This window comes from Taeniopygia guttata, chromosome 3 (assembly GCF_048771995.1).
Source record: "Taeniopygia guttata chromosome 3, bTaeGut7.mat, whole genome shotgun sequence".
Classification (NCBI taxonomy): Eukaryota; Metazoa; Chordata; class Aves; order Passeriformes; family Estrildidae; genus Taeniopygia; species Taeniopygia guttata.
In genome coordinates, this window is record NC_133027.1 from 29,516,405 (window position 1) to 29,542,599 (window position 26,195).

Consider the following 26,195-nt stretch of genomic DNA (forward strand, 5'->3'; position numbering starts at 1 on the left):
TAATTCCCTGAGCCATCCAGTCCAACGATTGTTAGTTATGTTTCTATACTGCTTTTAAAAATGGAAGAGATGAAGAAAAAACTGCAGAGGGATATGTCAAAAGCTTTTATACCTTGAGTTGGCATCGCCAGTCTTCCCTAGCAAACATACTGCCAACGAAGCAAGGAATTTATTATTTATTCAACCTTTTCCATAATATTAATGAAGGATTGTATAAAATATTCCTTATCAGTCTTAATATTAATATGGGAATTAGCTGGGGTTATTTTATGAGGCTAATACAGTCCAAAAAGAGTAAGATATATTTCTAAATAAATAAGAATTTATTTTAAAGTTTTGTTTTAATGAGCAAATGGAGGATATCCTCAGCAGTGTTTTTTTCCCACACAGATGGCTCAAGACTGATCCAACCCACCCACTGCAGGGCACAGCTGACCTTGGGATGTCTCAGGGAAAATGTATTCAAGAAAGAGTTTACAACATTTAATAGAGGGACAATGGAACAAAAAGTGTAAAAAAACAACTCTGAAGACACCAAAGTCAGAGAAGGAAGAGAATAAGACACCTGCAGCCTTTAGGGAGGTCCATGGTGGAGTAGATATCCATAGACATGGAGTATCCTACACCAGTGAAGTTAGATACTCCTGAAAGGCTGTGGAAGATAGAGAGCTCAGTGGGCAAGACTTGAGGATGAAGCGACAGAGAGGAGTTGTTACTGATGGCTAGTTATATGTCAGTTGGGGTGGGACTGGAAGTAGAGGAGTTGGGAATGAACAGGGTAGAAATGTTCTTTGCTTGATGTTATCCAAATCTATTTTAAGTTACAAGAAGCTAAATTAAGTCTCCCAAATCTCAGACTACTTTGCCCGTGACATTAATTGGTAAGTGATCTCCCTATCTTCCCTATGCCAAGGTCTTGCATCTTATTTTCTCCCCAGTACTCTTTAAGACAGCACCTGGATATAGGTTTGGCAGCCAGCCAAGGTTGGCCCACAACATACCTATGTAGCTTAATGGGATCTTCCTTTACTGAGAGAAGCAACTCCAACCACATGAATAAGGAGAAGCAATGACTCTGAAACATTTCTATCTCTTTTCATTGTCTCTAGATGGAGCTAAGATTAAACAATCAATTTATCAAGTCTGGGGTTAGGTAAAATGAATTCTGTTGTGGTTGGGAAAACAAAAGTTAGAAAGGAAACAGAAATTACTAAAAATAAGTGTTTCAGATTTACCTGATTAGATATGGTGTTATTTTCCTGTATCTGACAAACGTCACCAGATTAAGTTAATTAAGAAAACTGTGATAGGTATTGCATAGAGAAGTGTTAAAAGCAATAAACCATCAGATAAGACATCTTCAGTCAGAGAACATATGCCACATACAAGACTATTGTGAACCTTGATCAACACCTAAAAGGTAACAGGCAGCAAGGAACTGCTTTAAAGTAAGAGCAGCTTCTGCTATTTCCAATGGAGAGATGTCAGATACAGGAATTCATGTGTAAAACAGAAGATTCAGTTTAAAATAGAAAATACAAGTGCACATCTATTTCGTCTGTCTTTGTCATTAACTTCTCTCACTAAACATGGGTATTTTAGAAGTCTCATGGCACTACCCATGTAGTGATTTATGTATTGTTCATCGATATTCCAACAGCATAAATGAAAAAGACCAAAAAAATATTATGTTATTTTAATTTCCCTCCCATCATTCATTTAAAAGGTTTTCTCTGGGGATCATTTGTAATATTTTATGACCTACAGTTGTGATATCTACCTGCTTCCCTCTAATTAACAGACATGGCCCTGTCTTTTGCACCCAGTATTCCCCTGAAGATCAATTCCCCAGCCCTGAACTTTACTAACAGAAAATCCTAACTCATTAGTATTACAATACAAAAATACAGTGGAAGAATTGAAGATGACTTTGCAAAACAGCCCACATTTCCACAGCTGCTGATACTGGCAGCTTTTAAGTTCTGACTATTAAAAAACGCATTTCTATTAAAAGGATGTATTTGAGGTATTTGGCCCCAAAGAAGTAGAATAACAGTAACTTCCTTATTTTCATTTTTTATTCAAGGTACTAATAATATTTGTTTAAAACTCATTCATAATTCTGAGCTTTATGTACACAATAGCAAAAAAACAAAACAAAACAAAACAAAAAAAAAAAAACAAAAAAAACCCCCAAAAAAACACAGCAGAGGAAACCTTCTTTTCATCCATATATATATGTAGTAAACCATTAATTCCCAAGTGGTAATCTTTCGTTGCATGATTCTTGAAAATGTGTCTGAATTTCATGTGCATGTACTCTACAGAATTATTGCCCTTGATAAAACTTTACTCAATTTTAATTTTGATAAGATATTGAATATTAAAATTAAAGTAATGGCCTAATGATGGCATCTTTATTGAAATGGAAGTAGTGGATGAAAAAATTAATTAGAAGAAAGCAAATATAACAGGAATTTATGTCAGGTATTCCTTTTGCTTTCAGCTGTGAAAGAAAAAATAGATACATGATTGCATTGTTGAAATGCTTAAGAAGAACCAGTAAAGGGACCAATTATAACATAAAACAAATATTGCAAATATTTAATAACTTCTAAGTTACATTAAGACATATTCTAAATAAAAACACTTCTAAGCATTGTTTTCAGTTTTGTTTTTTTGTTTGTTTAGTTTGCCGTTGTGCTTATTCTTAGTATATAATAATCTTCAATTTTAAAGGATGCAGAAGATAGCTAGATGCAAGGTTTGTGGTGTTTTTTCCTTTCCTTTTTCAAGTACAATTTGAAAGGTACACCTCAAGGTTATTTCTCACTTAACATTTTCCTAACATGAAAATAAGAATAATTTTAATGTTTCCATTTATTTTCTTAGACGAATATTCATTTATACTAGCACAGAATTACCAGAAAATTCTCCAGCCAGAACAATTAGAAAGACTTCTGAACAATGATAAGCTTTTAACATTGCCTTTTCCAGCCCCCTTTCAGTCTTAAAGTACAGCTTTCTTGAAGCCTCACTGTGTCCCTGAATGTTTTCAGTTGGAGTTTTAACTTCTTTGTTTTTTTCAACAGCAGGTATAAGGGTCATTCTACAACAATGTAAAAGGTCCACGTGCACTATAAAGAACTTCTGTATCCTATTAACCTCCATGAACTGAGAGAACACTCCATGAGGCAATTAGGATATCAAGGTAAGTCAGCAGCCAGCTGAGCCTTATGTTTTTGAGGATGTTTTTCATTCAGGATTTATAGGAAAAGAAATTGATCTAATCCTTGTTTCAGGAAGCAACTAAAGACTTATGGACTCACATTGAAAACTAAACTCAAGAAAGCCTATAAGATGTTCAATTAACCATTGAATATTTTTACTATTTTGTCTCCAGTGAAGAAGTGAAGCAATTCCTCCTTTATTTATACACCTAAAACTTAAAACATTCAAAAAAAAAAAAAAATTGAAGTTCTAAAAGTTTGCCTCAAACTTTTTAGGTATTTCTAGCCCTTGTATAGGTAGACCTAATTTTGTTCCAGACCTTGCTTAGTCTTTAATATCTGAGTTTTAGACAGTTAAAAGTGTTCATGCAGTCAGTTCACTAAGGTATGATTTTTTCCAAAATTTATTTTGTTTTCTTCTTATTGCTTCTGTTACTATCATCATCACCTCTCCTATGATCTTTCATAAATCTTATCTTCAGCGTACCTTGGGAGTCTGCTTAAGTAACCCTGAATGTCATGGGCATGGCCAGCTCATCATCTCAATGTGAAGCTGAATATCCCACAGAGAACATGTTACATGACAGATGTGAATGACAGAGGAAGCTGGAGATAGAACTGTTGTCTGTTTCAAGCCTTTCTACTTTTGCTCTTGTTCAGCAGTTCAAATGTTTGGCTCATCATCTCCTAGTCACACTTGGCTTTTCCAAACTACATCTGCCTCTTCAAAATGTTCACATACCTTGAAAGAAGTCTCGCTCTTTATGTAAACAAACAACAAATAAGAGTATTGGCATGCAAGTAATAAAATGGAAAGTTAAAGAGCTCAATCATCCAGCAGCTTGAATCTAAAGATGACTTTCAGTCATTTTCCTTATGCGTAATTAATGTCATACATATCTTCTTAGATGAGATTTTTACCACAAATTTTCATCTTTTTCATCTGTCTCCCATGAGCTTGCTGCAGTTAATATGTGGAAAACTTCTTATCCTTACCATTATTTGTTGTTTTTATAATTCAGGTTGCAAGGACCTGGTTGGCTGAATGAATGGGGTGTTAAAGGTTTGCTGAATGAATGGGGTGTTAAAGGGATAATTCATATTTGTTAATCATGTCCTAGCATATTTCACAGACTGCTACAGAACAACACTTATTTCTTTACTTTTTTTAACAAAATTTTGTCAAAAATTTTAAGAAGGTTTCTTGACTTTAAAGTACAGGTTTCTGAAACATGGATATCATATTAATATACCGCTTCATAATACACCTGTCCTACATTAGGAACACTCTATGTAACTTCATTAAAATGAGCATTTAATTCATATCTTTGTGAGTTCTCTTTTATTTTGTAAGCAAAGCTATCCAACAACATTCTAAAGCCAAATAAGCTTTATAAAGGAAAAGCATCCATGCCCACTTAAGATCAGCAATACAGGAGAAGAAAATTTATCTAAGTAGAAAAAAAAAAGAGAAAGGAATGCTACAATAATGTGGTCTCTTAGAATAGAAGAAATAGACAGACACAAAATGCTCAATAGTATGGAAGAAAGAGAAATCCACCTAGAAAACTCTGGGAAAAATTGGAGAAATATCCCTGTTAAGCCTAATAAGTTGCTTTTAAAATTAATCCTTCTTTCACAGGAGAATTTAAGCTCCAAATTGAGAAATATTTTCAATTGCTCTGATAGTCACAGGGAAAATGTTTACACATTTTTTAAACCAACCAAAGGAACAAAAACCAGCTGTCTTTATTTTATGTGTAGTACAGAGTCGAAAGGCTAATAATTAAAAATAAACTTTATTAAGAACACAACAAATTAAAATAAAGTCAAAGCCAAATCCAAAGTGTTCAAACTTGAAAGATGAAATGATGACTAAAATATTTGAGGGTGTGTGGTAATAGATCTTATGTTTACAGGGATGCCTGGGGTTTCCTGAAGACAGATATTATTATATTATCAAGAGTCTATATTGCAGAAGGATGGATTTTTCCTATTTCTTTTTTAACAGTTTCTATGTTCCATGATTTTAAAAGTGGAAGCTATTAGAAAAAATGAAGTTCTTCAGAGTCAAGGGAAGATTGATTCTGCTGGGAAAAAAATATGTCCCAGGGGAAAAAATTACCAAAAGTAGCAAGATATTGCCAAGTGAAAGGATCACACCAATAGCAAAAGCAAGTCACTTGCAACTATGGAGATTGCTAAGAGGAGCAGAGAAAAGGCACTTAAGTCATGAAAGTGATAGAAAACTGGAAATTAAGTCTTAATAGCAGATTTTTGCAATTTCATGATCTTAGGATGGTATTATTAGATGGAGACCCTGAAAACTTTATATCTTCTCTTTCAATCAAGAAAAGTATGATCTGAGCCATTACATGTCTGTATGTTTGATTTCAGTAAGACTTAAACTCCTGGGCTGTTAAAAAGACTTTGAAGAAGAAGATAAGACACAGAGGAATACAGAAATGGAGAAAATGTGTAGCACAAGTTTTAAAATGTGAATTATGACAGATTATTATAATAACTCTTCCATAAAGTCATTGTTATATGGAAAAAAAAAAAGTGATAAACCAAATCCACCTGAATTTCAGTATGAAATTGAGCTCTCAGTGTGCCCCTGTGAACAGGAGTGTCAATGCTTTTGTGGGGTGCATAAGGAAGAGTGTGGCCAACAGGTTGAGGGAAGTGATCTTCTCCCTCTAAATGGACTTAGTGAGGCTATATCTGGAGACCATATAAATTCCAGTTTTCACAGTCTAACAAAAACAAAAAGCTACTAAAGAGGGTCCACTGGAGAGCCATAAAGGTAATAAGGAATCGGGAGTACCATTCCTATGAGGAAAGATTTTGGGTCCTCTTTAGTCTGGAAAAGAGAAGACTGAAATCAGATTTCATCTATATATATAAATATTTCAAAAGTGAGGGACAGGGGGAAGATGACAGACTCTTTTCAATGGTGCTCAGCAATGCTAGCGCATAAACTAAAACACAAGATCCAACCCAAGATGCTGAAGGACTTTATATTGAGGGTGGCAGAGCACTAGATAGGCTGTCCACGAAGGTTGTGGAGTGTCCCTCTCTGGAGACATTCAAAATCCACCAGGAGGTGTTCCTGTGTCACTTGCTGTAGGTGACCCTGCCTTGGCAAGGGTGCTGGACCAGATGATCTCCAGAGATCTCATCCAAACCTAACAGTTCTGTGATTTGGTGATTCAGCCAAGAGTTTAATGTGGCACAACACTAGAAATATTACAAGAGGGGAAATACAGAGATTAATAGAGGAATTATAAGCTTGCAATAGAGAGGATGCAAATAGGAAAAACTAAAGCAGAAAAGTATCAGATTGGCTACCAACAAATCAAAGATCAGCTAATATCAATAGTGATATTGGCATGGATATTAGAAACATAATAATGAAGTTTGCCAAAGACACTATGTTGGAAACATCATCAAGCAGTGCATAGAAATAATATAGAAAGAACCTTATGACCTTGATAATCATGGTAGTAGAAATTGAATTAGATATGGGTAATACAGATATAATCACACACTTTGTGATTAACATACAAAACTTTTTGTCAGTAGAAATGTCAACTGAAAATTGAAAAGGAAGAGGACAAGAGTTTTAATACAGGATGTCTAGAACTGCCAGCACTTTTGATTTGTGAAAGAGAAATACAAGTGTAAGGTGCATCATCTGATACATTTTTCAGTGTGATTAAGGAAATATGACTTCTATCAAGTATATTCATCAGGATACAGTCTTGGTAAACCAGGTTTGAGAATAAAGAAGTCAAAAGGAATCAAGCAGAGGAAAGAGATAATATAATAATGAGGAGAGCATAAGTAGTAGATCAGAAATATGCAGGTTTTTTACCAAATCTCTAAAATGAATTCCAGCCAAACCAAGTGTATTGAATAAGCTTCAATTGAAAGAGTTTTTTAGAATGCATTCTGTAAACACCTCCAAGTCTCCAGCTAGGAAAGCACTTTTTCAATTTACTTCATTTTGCTTTATATTTACTATGAAAAGAAAGCCAGAGAAGTATGTCAATAAGATAGGTAATGAGTTTATGAGCAGAGCCATAAAGAAGATCTGTTGGGGAAAACTCATCTCAAGTGAGTTTATAGTTCTAAAAATATTCCTTTGCTAAAATTATTCAAAATGCTAAGCAATGCATTATTAACTATATTCTGCTGGGTGCTACATAAAAACATTCTTCAAGGAGAAATAATGTTGCCCACAACACACCAGCCTGTAAATTGCAACCAGCCTTGTGAATGTTTATATAATTTGGGAAACATGAATCCATGTTGCAATGAGTGAGTTATTATTTTCTTTTTCTGATTTAGCTAAAAAATATTGCATTAAAGATAAAGGTGGAAATTAATTGAGTTGTGATTGTTTAATCTGATGGGATCATCAAGACATAAAAAAAAACTTACGGGAGGAGAACACAAGTCAGAATTCAGTATTTTGCTAAATCTTCCAAGTGTTAGAAAAAGTCAAGTAGTCTCAGGGTAGGTTTTTCTGGAAAACGAGAGATTAAAGTGATAGTCTCCTGATTGAAAGTGTGGAGCACATCTAGCTTGTTTAGGTGCTGTTTTATCTGCTTAGATCCTTAAAACAAGGGAAAACTGTTGAGGGAATAAGGTAACCCTGTGGGAAATTTATTTTCTATTTAGTTTCATTCTGTCAAAATTGTTCTATATCAGCTTCCAGAATCAGGACCTTTGATCTATACTTCTGGTCTAAACAGAAAAAGAGCATTAAACAAAGAGTTCAAGCTAAAGTTGAATATTTTTTAAAAGAAACAGGCTGGAATTGGGGAAAATTTTGAATGATACACTTTTCTTGATGTCCCCAAGCAGATATGCTATCAAGGAGATTTTTTTAACACACTTAAAAAAAACAAACAAAAAACAAACAACAAACAAACAAAACCAGGAAGAGGAAGAATGTGCACAGGATTCTGTTGATTTGACCCTTTGTTTTATATCTTCTCTATCTTTTGTGTTAAATAATAGCCATATATTTGTTTTGAAAACACGAATGCACATTTTTGATGGATAATTTTCATATATAATGTTTAATGTGTAATGTATAAAGCAGATGACAAGACCAATACGTTGACCAATAAATAAGAGGTGGCCTGAGGGATGTCAGTTAAAGGTAAAATCTAGGACGTGGAAACTCGTCTGCCAGTTACTTCTAAGAATGAGCTTGAGTTGTTTGAGAAGTGGAAGAACAGAACAGGAAGAATAAGCATGTTAGATTGTTGGGGGTTTTTTTAACAGTCTTATGGCCCAAGATTAATTCATATCCAGTAGTTAAAATTCTGCAGTTACATATTGTAACACATGCATTTTAAATTGGCCATCTGATTGAAAGTACATGTTCATGTCTGAAATAATCAGGATAATCTCTGTATATATAGTGATATTTCCACCTGAAAGCAGAAACCTAAATTGTATTAATCCAATGGTAAAATCAGTTATTTTTAACTTGAATACAAAAAGACTATAGATCGCTAGACTACAATATATTTTATATTTAGTCATATGAGTCCAGGTGATATGGACCTGTGTGTTCAAGTATTGTAAATTTCAATTCAAACCTTTATTCAATCATACTTCTCAGTTGATACTGTGAAGAGCTTTTCTCTTAAATCTAAGAATCCCTGCCTCAGCTCTTTATATAAAACAGTATAATTGATATTTTATTTAGTAATTCTGGTGTGGCAACTAAAAAATAACTAGTCATATTTTTAATGTCTGCTAATATTGGAATGGATTTAGCAATGCAATGGTTATAATCTTGGAATAAGTATATGTCTACTGTTCCATTTAACATATTTGTATGAATACAAATAAAGCAGCAACAAACCTTACACATTTTTATGATACGTTGATGATTTATGCATTTAAAACACTACAGAAAGTTGAAAAATACTTCTTTGCATTGTTCATTTTTTCCATTATTTCAGTATGATACACACTGGCTTTTCTTGTAGTAGCACTTACTTGAAACAGCTCATGATACTGTTTTTTATCCTTTTGCTTTTCACCTGAAATGCTGCTGGTGCCAGTATTGCTTCAAGCTCTTTAAAAGTAATGGTTAAGGGCCAGAAGTGCAAAGACAAGGACAAAACACCGTTGCTTCAGGGCTCTATTCAATTCTCTTTAATCAGGCTGAATTGCCATTGAAATCAGCGACAGCTCTGCCTGAATAAGAAGGGCTGGATAGGGATTTCAGTAGTATGAGTGTGTAATGGCAGGAAAGGACTAGCAAAGGAAGAACAAACAGATTCTCCTAGTTCAAAACCACTCTTTATATTCCTTTTGTGCGGAATTTTAAAAAAGCTGTAAATTTTTTTGAGAAACACATTCTTTTCTCTCCTACTCCTCTGTAAACATATAAACAACTCAGCTAAAATCCCTCATCCTTATTCCTGCACATCTCTTCCAGTATAATGCCCACTTTTGTACAGGTGAGCCTTCGCATCTAAGAAACTTTCCTATCATGGTCAAAAAGAGAATAAAGAATATAGGTGCACTAACAACATGACCCAATGCAACCTAATAATGTACCCCATTGTTTAAAAATCTTTAAAAATCTCTCTTCTTAGCAGAAAAGTAAAAAAGTCTACAATATACTTTGAAATTGGAGAATATTCCCCACCAGACTGCTTTGAGAGCCACTGAGTCATGACTTAGGTCACTTCTTTAGAAGACTCTGAATTAGTACCATGGGAATAAAATGCCAATGATTTGTTGTCGGAAAATAAAAATAAATGGCAACTTGGTGCTTTTCTGTCTTTGAAATATACATTTTTGATATCCTTTTATTTTCTCAGATATAAGTTTTGGCGGAAAATATGGTAACTGTAAAACACTGAGAAACAGCCTCAAGTGTGAATTTCCATGCTGCTAAATATATTGTCCTCATTTACTGACATGAAGAGTCACTTGGCAGTCTCTGGTGAAATAGAATTATAGATTATGCAATTCTTAATCAGCTGTGTAATTCACAAGCTTTCCTCACCCAATTGTACCAGTTCAATTTAGGTCATTAAAACTGCCACAAGGCAGCTTTCCTCCTCTGGCATTGACTGTCTGGAAAGACATGATTTTCCAGCAGTACAAGTCAGCAGTCACCTGCTGAGAGAGCCGGGGTGGCTTTTAAAAGCTGGTTCAGCACAAGAAGAAAAAGAGAGCTGACACTAACTATAGTTGTCAGAAAGTCAAGTGCTGGGCTTTTAAACATCTTAGAAACTCAAACTGGAATGGAGAAGAAAGAAATAAAATAGGAGAATTATACAAATTAAACAAATGGAAAAAAATAAGCCTAGCAAAAATAACAGAAGAGAGAAAATTTAAAAGAACACAATTAGAAAAGAAAAGTCAAACATTAACTCCCTATAGAAAGCTTTTGAAAAATAAACCAACAAAAAATAGCTGCTCATACTTAAAAAAGAGTTCTGCTTATACTTAAAAAAGCTTAAAGTAATGAGTAATACTTCTCAATTAAAATGGATATTTTAATGGATTGTATAGAATTGATCTCTCTCCATTGCAATCATATTAATTTCTCTGCTAACCTCAGCCTATATTGGATGTAGTCTCAAAAAAGCACAGAACCAGAATAGTTTGACCAGAAAAAAAAAAAAAGCAAACCAAAAAACCAGAACAATAGATAAGTAAATGATTATAAATACTAATTATTTATATATACCTACACAAATTTTCGAAGGATGCATCTGCGCTATTCACCTGCAGGTGATACGCACTCTTGTTAAACCAATGTGTGCTGGCAAAAAAGTAACTTTACACTGTACAAATAGATAGAACCTATTTTACCAAAGAACACACACACAATATGCTAGAATTTTGCTTGAAAGCACATGTATAGAAACAAAGCACATGATAATATCCATGAGTACTGGGCATTAATTCGAGCTGACATTTGTTTGTCTAGGCAGGCTAAAAATATTAGTAAATGTGAACAGCTTATTTGAGATGAAACAAGGAGGAATGGGTTACCACGGATGGTGGCAGAAGGGAGAGGAAGAGAAATTTATGTTTCAAAATTCAGCCTCTGAATTTAAAGCAAAACTCCTACATATCAAAGGTAGTGGATGAATTCATAATTGGTCTACATTTAATTTTTCACTAATTATTTCATAATAAGCTCTAGAAAAAATATCTTGCAAATCAATCTACTAGAATTATTTTTTAAAACAGGAACTAGGTCAAACGAATGGTTTTTGGGGCATTGGTTTTCTGTGATCAAGTTGTCCTGCCTCAAGGCTGGTATCTTAATTGCATCTGAGCATTGTAGTAGTTTTCCAAGATGGAAAAAGTATGCAGCTCTTGAGATCTCCTCTGAAACACAACAAATAGAATAATGTTAATTAGTAAAGGTAAAATGGATCTAAAGAGAGAATTGAATTTTTTTAATCTGATGATGAGGATTTGTGTTAAACAGAAATAGGCAAAAATGGCATGAAGGTAGCAAAATTAAAATCATCAGCTCTAGTGTTAGCTGTTTCAGAGGAAGAAACAGTGGAAAATCTGGTGGATTCTTAGTTTCTGGGTCATTCTCATGTACAGGCTTGAATATATAAATAATAGTTTATTCAATTCTCTGGCTTTAGCACAAGGGCATTCAGAAGTAGCATGGTGTCGGTATAGAGTAAAATATCTAAGAAAAATACATTGCATTTTTAAGTAGTCTTACATTTGAAGTCAGCAATATAACAAAAGGGCTAGAGTTCAAGGAGGAAATTTATCAGAGATAAACTGGTGATGGTATAATTTCTGCTGATAAGACAATGATGCCAAGATGAAGAATATTCCAATATTTCACACTTTAAAATGTACAGACTTCTAAGGATTCTACATGGTTTTCTTTTTCTTCCATTCTAAATAATTTGGACTTTTGGTTTGGATGAGAAAAGAAAAGCAGTTCTGGCACCAAGATACAATTTATCTCTTTCAGATTGTGAAAGTTCCTCTCTCAATTGACCTATATTCAAACTTTGTTTTTGACTTGGTACACACCTAGTTCTATCAACAGATTTTCAGAGGATGGTGGCTAGTTACTGCAAAGTGTTTATGTTTCAGAGTCAAGTTTCATTATCCAAGGGGAAACTCTAACTGCAACAGCCATACTGTGTCAGAACAAAGGCCCTTCTTGACACTGTCTTATGCACTGGCTGGTACAAATTGTCACACTAGGAAGGGTCTCTTTGGTGCCACACTTTGGCTTTCCTATATTTGCCATCTCCAGCAGTACAATACTCACTCTCTTCCCTTTTTTTTCAGTTACCCTTGAGATTATTTTGTTTGCTCCTTCCTATTCTATTTTTATGCTCTTCATTTGGGAACAGAAGATATTAAAATACTTTTCAGTTAAATGATTGTGTGATGTTGATTGGCATGAGTGAAAACTCTGGCCATTAGCAGTCAGACTGTCCAGGGTGCTCAGCCTAATCCCCCATAGAGTACCTGTTTTTTGGCAGAGGGATGACAGCTTATTTTTGTCCTCCTGTACTCATTGTTTGCCCAGCCCTGAGGGGAAAACCAAGAGGAACAATGGTAGATGAAGTTGTCTAAGTGAATAAAACAGCTCTATAACAAAGAAGTCTGCTCCGGTCCTGTTTTCCTTTTTTTTTTTTTTTATTGTTTATGGTCTTCCACCAAGATATCCACCGTAATGATTTAAATCTTTATCAGCTTTCTCTTCTATCACCTTCCGAAAGTTTAGAGAATGTCTGCATCCAGCCTTTATGGAGGAAAACTTCTGAAAATCTACAGTAGCTTTTTCATTCAAGAATGCTGAAGGCCAACATGCAAACAAAACTGTAAAGTTACAATTCCCTAATCATCCAGCAGACTTGGAAACATACAGCACCTCTTTGATGTTTGCAGACAATGTGCTAAACTGAAGAGAATGGACTGAAGTACCCAAAGGAATTCAGTGTATTTATAGAGTGTTTTCTTTGTTATCTTATTTGTAATTCATCCTGCTTCATCTAAGGAATCAGTAAACATAGATTTGCTTCAATGGCCTAAAGAGAATAGAAGCTTCCCAAAGACGAGATCTTTTATTTAGAAAAAAGTGCAATTGTAAGATCTATATACTGTCACATCTCACAGAATCACCATAATAGCATTTTGATTGCAATAGAAAAAAAAACCCAAAAAAACAAAAAAACAAACTAATTACAATGTATAAAATATTAAGCCCAAACTTTAATAAATAACAGTGTTTAATGCAAGGGGATTCTTGGGTGATGCTATTTCTCAATACATTCAACTATTTCAAGTTCATACTTGAATTTTTCTTGGCAATTAGCTATTAACAATATATATAAATAGAAAAAATTACCATAGAAGTATGCAGCAGTATCTTGCATAACTAGCAGACTGCACTGAAGTTTATATATTTCAAATTTGCCTCATAAATGCGCAATTAACATTTATTGTAACCAAATTTATTGTTCCACAAAAGGCCTGAAGTTTGCTTACTAACAATCATATCAATAGCAGGAGTTTATCAGGTGAAGTCATGAAGTCTTCACCAGTTGTGGTTTGTGACATAAGAAGAAATTTGCTGTGGAGGAAATTAATTTGGATTCTAAAGACCAATAAACTATTCATGAGGTAAAAATATTTATCTTGATGTCATGGTTTAATCCTTCTGACAGCTAAACACCACCCAGCTACTTATTCACTCTCCCACAGAATGATGGGGAAGAGAATTAGAAGGGTGAAATGAGGAAACTCATGAGTTGAGATAAAGACACTTTCACAGGGAAAGTAGGAGCTGTATGCCCAAGCAAAGCAAAACATGGAATTCTTTCACCACATCCCATGGACAGGCAGATAGATGTTGAGCCATCTCCAGGGAAGCAGGACTCCATCACATGTAACTGTGAATTTGGTAGACAAATGACATTACTCCAAGGGCTCCTCACTCGTCTGAGCATGACTCCATATGGTGTGGAATACCCCTTTGGTCACTTTGGTTCAGCTGTCCCTGCTGTGTCTCCTTTTTGTGGACTGTAAGGGCTGACACCCTACACAACACATGATTAAGGCAAACTGGCACAAGACAGGGCTCTGATTGTAAACCATACAGTTCTCTCTGGTTATATCTAAGAGTATTAAAAGCAAAAGGCAACCAGTAAGCCAAGAGAACTGCAGTACAGAAAAAGGTGGCATTGATTCAGTGGCCACAAGGAATATTGGGTTTATTTTGTTTGAATTACTCAAGAATACATGGACTTAAACTTTCTGAGGCTCAAAGCAGGGACATAACTTTATGTATGCAATATAGAATGCTAAAACTTGCTGGCAGTTGGATGTGCTCATTAGGAATTGTAAGTCAGCAACACTACTTTCAAAACCAGAAAACTGTTAATATGCAGACTTCAGCTGAAGGAATAAATCAAATAAATCAAATATTTAGCTTGATACATGTAGTCATTTTTCTATCTGTACAGTATATTTTCAGATCACAGCTTCTTTGGATTTATTAATTATTCCAATATATTCCCCTTATGAATGCCTTATGAAATTGTGTATTATATGAAGTACAAATAAAGAATCATAAGCCAGGCATATCTGATTCATAACTACTCTATGCATCTGAAATCCTTTGTCAAGAGAGCTGTCCCAACTCATTAATTCAAAAAGAGGTTAATAGGGAAACCAGCATCAATAAGCCAGCAAAATCCCTTTTACACTTTTCTATAATGATCAACTCCTCTAAACAATGTAATTCATTGTGAACAAAGATTGTCAGCCTAGTGATGTCAAAGGTTAGGCTAAGAGAGGAAAATATCCACAAAACAACCAATGGATTAGAAACTTATACTAGTATCCGGGCACATAGAAATAATCCAGTGAAACAGATTTAATGTCTTGAATTTAAATTATCCTATTGAAAATGATATAATTTAGATTAATATTAGGGACATGGAAGCTGGGAAGGTAACAAAGTTAGATCTCCTATCTGTGTAATTTACTTGCATTTACAAAGCTCTCAGTCTGCACTTTACTTATAATTGGTCACTCATATTTGCTATCTAGGACACTTTCCTTGTGCTTCCTGTAAAATTATCTACTGATAAGTGAAGCATTCAGAAGCTTAATGCTGTGGCAGCCAGGCCTGTATTTTCAGTTTTGCATAAGGCATTGCAGACTCCTGTCTTCAGAGATTTCTTACTTTTGAAGAAACCACAGTTCAAAGTCATTTGAAATTGTAAATAAATCCACCTTTAATCCACAGGTAAATTTAACTTGGTAACTACCCTGAAGTATCAATCAATAGCATTTTATCCTATTGATGATGGGACAAAATGATATATAGTTTGAAGCAGGGTTATCTATCAAGTTATTTCATTGGGATTTTCTGTGAAAAAATAAGCGGTGCCAAACACTTCAAAGTCGTTTCAGCAGGGAAGTTCGAGATTTTTGCATTAAGTGTTTGTAATATAATTCCATTATTTTCATGTAAAATGACTAATGTTAGTTAATTAAGGAATGTCCTGCAGCCTCCCTTCTGCACTTTGCTTCTCTCTATGTAACTACAGTATGATGAGTAAAATTGCTGTAGCAAGGTTTGGTTTCATGATGGATCATGATGGTTTCATGAAAGATCTTTCACAGAAATCAGATTCTTCAACTGTAGAGATTCTGTTATTCAATCTCTGTGCCTGAAGAAAATTATTTCCTGCATATCACCCCCTACACAAGCTGATCTGTTGTGACTGCCTTTTCTTATTAGTAATCTACATTTAAGTAGTATGTTCTCTCAACACTTGGAAAAATGTAAATTACCCTATTAAGAAAGGGAGAACAGAGACCAAACCTGATCTGGATTAGAAAAAAAAAGACCTCACCTACTTACATTTCTTTGATAAATGTTTGTACGTAAAGGTATTAATTTAATCTTTTATAATCTCTTATTTCTTTTATTAAAGAAAAGTTCAATTACTGAACTACCTACTTGTCAATTACAGATTTAGTGTTCTAACACTTAGGAGGACATAAGAGAATGTTGAACAATTGCATATAATTTTTTATTTCATAATGCTAATTTCATACAAGAAAATTACCCTTACCAGACATTAATACAAATATAAAGACACTTTTAGCCTACATTAAAATTTTAAGTGTTTATCAATTTCATTGGTAAGAAAGAAAGCTGTTTATGAACAGACTGCATTGCACTAATTAAGGCACTTAGAGATAATACAGAAAACACTTCCTCTTTGGAAAAATAAATTGTCTTCCTAAAAATTGTCTCTATTTACTGAAAGAAAAAAAAAAAGTTATTTAAAAGGAACAAAACCAGCATTTCTCTTTATAGACATGGTAGGGTAGTAAGCATGAACCATAACAAAAGGGTATTTTGTGCACGTGTTCTTGTTGGTGCACTGAAGCAAATCAAAAGGACCCTAAAGAATACTTACCAAATGGATAATTCTTATGTAAAGAAACACTGTTAATTAAAATAGAGATTAAGCAAAATAAATTAGCTGTAACACTTGCAAAATGCTCCCCAGGAAAGTATGCTTTAGGACAAACTGTAGCCATCTTATGATCTGGGCAGGAACCTTGATTCAGAGAAACTACTTTGAAAACAGAGAATGTTGGGGATGAGGCATCTAATGAGATTGCAGGGTCTGCATTTTAAATCCCTTTCAAGTTTCATTTAACTACAACTGTGACAGGCTGTCTTGGAGTAAAAATTATAGGTCTGGAAACAATGACCCTTTTCTAGACAGACAGAAATTGAAAAGAAAATACAGACTGTACAGCAAGTCTGTGACTTGGAAGTACTCTGAGAACATCCTGTGGCAAGCACTCCTGGAATTATTTCAGAGGGAAATAGTAACCCCTTCTCTGCTCATGGACATGTTTGAGTCATCCTAGATATATTTTGTGATACATCATGAATTACATTTTGTCAGAAGTGTAAGTTTGAAAATACCTCTGAAAGATTAACCTATTTCACAGACCATAGCCATGAGCTATCTTGGTTTTGTTCCCCGATTGCATGACTTTAAACCTAACAACATTTCTTTTACACTCTACAGAAGCTCCCCAAGTAAAGTTGAAAACAGTAAGTCCATGAGTAGACTGCTGCACTGAAATCAGGTATCTGTACATGGTTGCTCTGTTGTCAGAACTGTTCAGTGGGTAAACAAACACATGCAAAAATAATGAATTCTATTTGATTATGCAAATAATTGTGCGTGACTTCTACTCTGTTGTTTCATCTAAATGAGATCCTCCTGGGTTTAGTGATCATTACATTTTCAAACTGAAATGTGTATCTGTGTTTAAATGACAAAGCATTTGGAAAGATTTACCAACATTAATTACAAATGTGCACAACGCTGCAATGCAGTAAGTTTGAGCAAGTAAAAAAGAGAGAATGGTTCTGAATTAAAATATATCTATGTAAGAATTTATAACTGTGACATTCTTTAAGAAGGAATACTGTTGCATGGTGCCTTGGCTTTATTAAAAAAAAAAAGATTTTTTATTAGTCTCAAGTTTCAGACTTCTAAAATAATTTTTGGTTTCATCCTTTTTTTTTTTTTTTATTTTCAAAAAACCCCACAGAACAGTTATACTAAGAGAGCTTTGCAAGCAGTTCTTCTTCAGTCCCTATTAAAAATATATGTGAGATCAGAAACCCTCAGATACTATCATCTTTATAGCCTGGAATCAAATGAGCCTCCACTAATTTTTTATGAAGGATCCTCTTCTGTGATGCCAAGTCCCTCATGATTTCAGGAGCTTCTGAAACACATGGTACTAGTCCAAAAGGCATCATAGGCACAAAGTTAAAAACATGGACCTTAAGACCCCCCTTGGGAGCCTCCGCCTTATAGACTGTATTATGTGGATCAAGAGGCTTCTCTAGTACCCATGAATTTCCCTGGTGGTTTTGTGCTGTCTTAAGCCAAAGCCTTTAAACTGATTCTTTTCGACTTAACAATTACAAAAGTTTGACAGTAAGAAAAACCCCACAATCTCTGCAAAGTTGGTGAGAAAAACACCTTTGTCTTCTGTTCCCTGTGTGGTGGACTAAACCCTAACTAAGTCAAGTTACACAGACAACTCAGTTTCTGTTAAAAACATCAACATAGCCACCAAAAGCCTTAAAGATTATACTCATTACATTCTAGCTGGGTACAAGCCTCAGCCTTACTTTCAAAATTGTCAAAAGACTGTTAATCCCAAATATACATGTTTAAGAAACAAATTTACAGGACTGTAAATCTGGAATAATTTCATAGATTATTACATTTATTTCACAGCAGGTTATTTTTTTCAACAATTATAACAGGTCTTATTCTTATAATGATGCTTTCAAGTAAGTTGCCAACATGTAATTTAGTAGCCACTCATTATTTGCTAAAATTTAATTGATTGGACTAATGAAGAATCAGTAGCCCAACAATGTTTTTATCTGTATGATTCTTTTCCATATATATTCTTCCATTTCTTGCCTTTTCATTGTGTATTTCTTTGCTGTGACTTGTGAGAGTCAGACTATTACTTTCAAGATGCAAACTAATAGTTGAATGACAAATAACTTTTTTATTTTACCTTCTAAATTGAGATTATGCCATTATTAGAGATTATTTTCTGTGTTAGAGGTATCAAATACATTGATGTCTTCAGCATGCTGTTTGTTTATCTGTGAAAGAATCTGGGAATTCATTTTTACTTAATGGCTTGTTCCCTCAATCACAGCAGTATATCACACACATATTTTGTTCATGCAGAACAATTCATGCATGAGACTGGGCAATGGGCATAAAGGCCTGTGCAGCTGACAGCTGAATTAAACCTCTGCATAGAAATGGAGTAACAACACTCAAGGTCTTCTTGCAAACTGTGCAATCTGCAAAATGCTGAAGAAAGGAAACTTCTGGTTGTAAATTTATCAAACCATTCTCTCAACCAAGACTTACTGTCTCATATTCTTTCCTTCTGTGCAGTTACAAAGCAATCTCTTCTAATCGTAGACTCACAATGGACCCCAGTCCTTTGGCACTAGTAATTACTTCTGTAGACTAAAACTGGATGAATTTTTTTTTTTTTTTTGAGGAGAAAAATCACTTCTGAAAAAAATCACTTACAAAAAAAAAAAAAAACCAACAAAAAAAGCAAGAACAAAACACCCAACCCAAAACCTTTGCAAACTTGATGCTCCTGAGAGTAATAATTGCAATTAAACATGTACACTAAAAAAGCAACAAAACTTTGGGAATAAAGGCTTCTATTTTCTTATTAATTTTTACATATATTAGCAGAAAGCTACATAAGGCCTTAGGATGAAAAATGAATTGTACAAAATTGAAAGTATAGTTATAATAATCTTCAATATTTGAAATATTCTTGCCACCATGCGAATTTGTTCCCTAACACATTCTACCATCAACAACTGCTTGATTAAAGGAAATACAAATGTTTCAAATAAGCACAAAAGGTCAGAATTGCCAAATGTGAGCTAGGCACTTAATTTTGTGTTGACAGGTGTTAAGTGCTTAAACACTTTTGTGAATCTGAGTCTTAATTTTTGCATAACACTCTACATTTTCAGAAAGCATGCCTCAAAATCTTCACATCCTTAACCCACAAAATACATGTATAATTCCCACTTCATACAGAGCACAAAAAAATTACTCACACACGTAGGTAGCTAGGAAGCAGGTAGAGAATTAGTATTCAAGCCTACTTATGCTTCACTAAGCCCATATCCTCCCATGTTACCCAAATTTCTTGCAATTGAAAGATAAAATGATAAGAAGTTGCAAACAGAATGATATCATCTCTACTTCAACCAATATTTAAGCACAACAGACTTCCACATTAACATATTTCACAATGTGTCTAATGAAACTTATGAGCTAGAAGACAAATGGAGTGTTTTTTTTTCTAAGTGAATTACCTTTGGTTTGGTTTATGTTTTATTTTGCCTGTCTGGCACTCAGCTTTAAAAGTCTTCCTTTGTGGTTTTTTTTTTTTTTTTTTTCTTTCTTTTGTGTGTGTGATTATAATTGCAGCCAGGTTTTTTTTTTATCTGAGTCTGTATTGCAATTCAATTTACAGTTCCTAACAGCAAGGGGTGAGTTTTCTCAGTGACTAAGTAAAGAGGCTGATAGATATGATTGCTTCTGAAGAGACAGAGAGACATGATTCTGGAGTATAGTTCTGTTTGTTTCTAAACAAGGGGAGTTATGATCAAGAAAGCTCAGCACATGAACTATAGTTATGAATAAAATAGTTTTGATCATATTTATGAGGAGTTTTGTCTAAGACTTAGAGCACCAACAGAGAGAATCTCATAAAGTAGGAAACCAAGTTAATTGCAACAAAGGGAATAAAAGTCTTCCTTGAACAACACTAGGAACGGGAAATGGCATTTCCAGACACAGAGATTTTCCTGACCTGCCGCTCAGAGCAGAAAGGTAGTAGACTACCTAGCATAGATATCAGGATAACTACAGCTGTAACTAAACTGGGGTTGGTAAAGGTTGCAAAACCTGACTGAATAGTGAGTAAATCATGCCCAGTCCTCTAACGCTGTATGCATATTTTTAGAGGTCACCAAGATATGTGGCTTCAGTTCAGCACTGTTAAGTTGTGTAACACTGATTTTATTGCCCTGACTGCAGGAAGGGTATGCATGACCGTTTTTGTCATATAAATGCCTAGTTTTTTTCTGATACTTGGGTTATTGGGTTCAAACTATGCAGCATATACAGCATCATTAAATGACTGAGCAAAAATTTTCTGAGAAAATATCAGCCCAATCATCCACATTTTTAGATCCTTTTAGATATTGCATCAATTATGCTGAAAATATAGAACTGCAATCTTTTTTTTCTTTTTCTCAACCATAACAAAAATGCTGATCTAAAGAAGGAAAAGGGATGATCTGTGCATGACAGAAATTTTAACAAAGATAAAGTCATATTGCCAAATTACACTTCACAAAGAGAGCTGGGTTTGTTTTTTTTTTTAAGTGGTAGAATTAGCAATTATAGGGCAAATTGCAGATTTCCTGATAGTTTTGTCTATATTAAGAGACTATTTTGACTGTATCACACACTAGTGTCTTACAGTATTTCTAGTGTAGGACAGTCCAACAACAGCAGAGTTTCTGTAGGGTGAACTGACTGGAAGGGGAAAGTGTCAGAACAGGAAAAAAAATAGTAGTCATGCAGTCTCCTATTTCACTGTGTAGACAAACTGTAATTTTTTAGCAGTAACAATCAGCATATCTAGAAGGTTATAGACGTAATCCAATAGTTTTCTGAAGTGGATTAAAAGTAATTTAAATACCACCTCAATGCCAAAGATTATGTTGACCCAAAGTCTTCTTTCTTGCAGTGACCAGTAACAGATGCTATGGGGAAAGAAATGGTGGAGCACAAGTACAAAAATTTCCTCAATTTTCAAATGTCAATCATAACTAAATTATGAAAATCATAACATCCTGCAATTAGAAATGTCATTAACTAAATTTTGAACTGCAAAACTTTCTGAACTCCTAGTCTATGTGTGTAATAACCTTACTTGATAAGACTAGTCATGTCTTATCATCTAGTGCTTGCCTAACTTCTCTTATAGTTCAGACATAACACCGTGAAACATTGAATTACCCAATCCCAATGGCAGACAATTTATAGCATATCCTTAGCTTATATCAAACCCATTTTAGTAGGACAGAAGCAACTCATAGAGGAAATTTTTCTAGGCATTGGTTTTGAAAGCACATTGGCTGTGAAATTACCAAGACTTTTGGACATAACATAGGACAAATTTTGCAATAATTGCACAGTGTATTTTGAAGTTGTAAGAGATTGAAGAACTACAGTATTTTCCCCCAATCACATATACACATACCCAGGTTTTTAGCTTGGCAACTAAGTAAACCAATCAAGTCAAATAACACATTTATTGCATGACAATAATAGGAATGGTGTTTCTTTCTATGTTAATTATACCTCAAACACACATCAGTGTTAGCACATTGATCAGAATGTGGCTGTGAGTACTTTAGGTTCATCCTTTATAACTTTACCAAGCTTTGTTCCAATTGTGAATTTATAATGCTGAAAGTCCAAGATGCTGAATACCTGTGTAAAGTAATGCATATGTCTACCCATCTGCAATGCACCAGTGAAGAGAAAATCTCTATCTCATTTCAGAATCTTCTGCAAAATATTTACTAAATTAGGGATCATTAGCCTTTTGGTCAATGGCTAAGATTCTTTGCTTTAAAAAATTAAAGTCTTTAGTGGTACTTTTTCATATTTTATTCAGAAAATAAAATGAAACATTATATGCTCAGTAAAAGGTGCATATTGTAAAGCAAAACTTATTACGTAAGATACTCACATAGGAATGATTCACATAGGAATGATTAGATCAAAGAAGCAAAACTGGTTCAATAAGTTGACCTTTCAGTCATTTGAATTACCATCCTTCTGCCACAAAAGCCAGTATTTCTTGCATTCAAAATTGATGGAGGAAGCAGATGATCAACGCACCTATATTCACGAGTACTGCAGTTTAGAAAGAACCCAGTGTTCCTTGGGGCAAATTAGTTGTTGTTGGCAATATGTGCTGCTGCTGTTGGTACAAAGGGCAAGGTAATGTAGTAATATTTTACTAGTGTCAGATGGTGCTGTGCAGTAAGAGGCTAGGGCAATTTAATGCAATGCCATTTATTTATAATGGAAGCCTGAATCTCCATCCACTGAGCTATAAACTTGCATTTTGTTGGATATAGTCTATTTCCCTAGATCACTGAAGCTATTAAAATCTGAAGACTAAGTTATTGATATGGAAACCTGTTGCTGAGCTGTTTAGATCTATCTAGTTTTCTAGCGCATATATTTTGGAAGTACTAGATATTTGTTTCTTTTTCAGGCTTTATGGTATACTTAAGCATGTCACATAGTCACTGTTTATCTTATAGATAATGCAATAGGAAATATAGCTTAAATAGCCAAATGGAGCAGAAGTTCTTACATAGTATAAGCTGACTTATCTTCAAAAACAGCATATTGTCACTAACCCTTAATATTTCAAGAAGATGGTCAGATAAAATTCTACTAGAAAAATCTTCAGTGTCATACTTGTATTCTTGTCTTGGACATTGACATATAATTGTCATCACTGAATTGAACATTTCATATAAAGTAATATCTAAAAACAATGAAAAAAGACAGTCAAAATTTGTTCTTGCACTTTGTAATAATTTAGGCTATGCAACACATGTAGTGTTATCTCTCTCTTCAATACACATTGCTACAGAGAATTATCCAAGCACCATAGAGAAAAGAAGATGAATTCAGATTTCTTGTTTTGATAGGTCTAATATACTCCTGGTCACTGGATGATAAACAATGATTGCAATAAATCATATCCTGATTTGGTTGGCTAACAGAGTTCTTTTATGCCTCACCAGAATCTTAGCAATACCTACTACTTTTACAATTTTCTTTCTCACTGCCAAGGATACTCTTCTTTGAAGACAATTTTTTCCACATTTTTTTAATTCAAGGCAGGGGACACTGATTTAAAACTTCCTAAATATATCTGTGAAGTTACATCTGTTTTTATCAGATAAGACCTTGTCTAATGTTCAGTGATATTTCCAAGGGTGATTACCACCTGTGAATTAAGAATGTACATTCCATTAATGAAGCACTGTGTTCCTGCAAGGAGAATTTGGGGTAACTATGTTTTAAATACCCTCTTAATTGTTCACAAGAATTACAGTAATAACGGTATTGACAAAAAGAAAATCAAATAGAAGTGTTATTATATCCAATAGGGAAGTAAAAAGACTAGAGAGAATTTTTATCTACTAGTTGGTAACTATCAATTCAATATTAATGGTCCCTGAAAGGTATTGTGTCTGTACTAACCAAGTTTTTCAGCTTTCTACTTCTTTTCTCATATATATTTTAACTCCATCTGCTGTGTTATAAATCATAAAAATCAGCAATGCCACCTAAAGAGTACACAGACTTCAATCCAATAACATCCAAGCTGTGAACTGGACTGCATGATCATCATGCTCTGCACTTTTCCAATACTAACAAAGCTTAAAGACTTTCTGGTTTTAGTCTGACAGTTTCCTTGGTTTAATGTCTGAATTTAAACTCAACTCTCCAAAAGGGGTAGTGGTGAAACTCCTGGGTTATGTACTTGATTAGCTGAAGAAAAAAGATATGACATCACCCCATCAAAAGAGTTGAGATGAGAGATCCCATACCTTTGACAGAAGGAGGATGAAGCCAGCATCCCCAAGGGTCTGTTAAAATGAAGTTGTTACAACTCTGGTTAATTTAGGCCACCAGGTGATCATATATGCTCAGAGCATAGGGCAAGGCGGAGAAAAAGCACAAAGGAGCAGGGCTCAGTCTGGTGAGTTACTTCCTTCTGCTGAATGATGAAGGCTTCAGTATTTTCTAACATCATGAGAAGAATGTCTCAGTGGTCACAGCCAAAAGCCCAGAATTCCTGCTTCTTAAGTCTCTAGACACAATGCGAGATATGACTTAGTAGGAAATTATGTCATCGGGGCAGACCTACTTTGTATTCAGACCTCTGAAAATCAAAGGAGCTTTACCTCTGAAACTATGTGATAAGACATAAATTATGCAAGTAAAAATTATTCAGCATTCACTCAGAAAAATCAAATTTTAAAAAAATGCCAGTTATGTTCACACACATTTATTTGAGACATTTCTACAGATGAAAACCTTTAGGTAGAACATTCTCACAGGATCAAGAAGTTAAAACCATTTCTGTTCATGCTTAACTGAAAATAAATCAGTACATGCATTCTTAATTTTATTGGCAGAATGTAATAATGCTATAATCTTAAAATTTATAACACGTAATAATGCCAACTATTTAATAATAAACATCTCATAAATAAACTGGCATTATAATTTTAAAGACCAGAGACAGATGTATTCCATCAAATTTCCTTTAGTGTACAAAGAAAGATGTTAATAAAGAAGGAAAAAGCCCTCCCAGTTTAAAATCAATGCCTGTCCAATTTTGTGAAATGGGATCCCCAAGTACTTTGTTACCTTATTCATTAAGTCACTCTAAAAGATTACAGTGCTTTTTGAAAAGTTTCAAGGGCACAGTGAAGAAGAATTAAATTATCAGTAATGTTACTGCTTGCTCTTGTATTTACATTTATCCTGGATGAAGTTAATTTATTGTGGGGGAGGGGACAAAAAGAACTATACATCACATTAATGCAAAGTCCATGAAAAATTTGTCCTTCATGCTATGACTGGACACTGTCAAGAAAGGTTTACAACATTTTCATCTGTAGCTAAGAAAAGCTGCAGTATTTAGCTATCTCGGTTGCCACTAGATACTTTCCTCTGATTATATTTATGAGGAAAAGATGTAATACAATTCATCTGTAATAAAGAAATAACCTCTAAAGCATAACCTCCAGAATCTGAGTATTGACTCTCTCATGTTTCCCCAAGTGGTGAAAGAGAACCAAGAACACCAAGAGGCAGTTCCTGCAGATCCTGTGTATGGGACTTGAAGAAAATCAAGATTATGATTTCATTGTCCATAATATTGCTTTGGTTCCATTGACATTACGTACATACAAATTCCCATGTGAAATCTGTGACAAATTAGATTTAAAATAGACTGTAGTCATGACTAAAGAGCTGTCAGTGAAATCCTGTAGAATAGGTACCCAGACTGAGATTGAAGTCTCACCAGTATAAAACAGAACACTGTAGAACAGACCATTGGACAACAAGGTCATGACAAATCCATTATGCTTTGTTTTTGCAAAAAAGAGGTAATTTAAATTCAATTTGAAGTAAATTTCATGTGTGAAAGCTTAATCTTATTTTCACTCATATT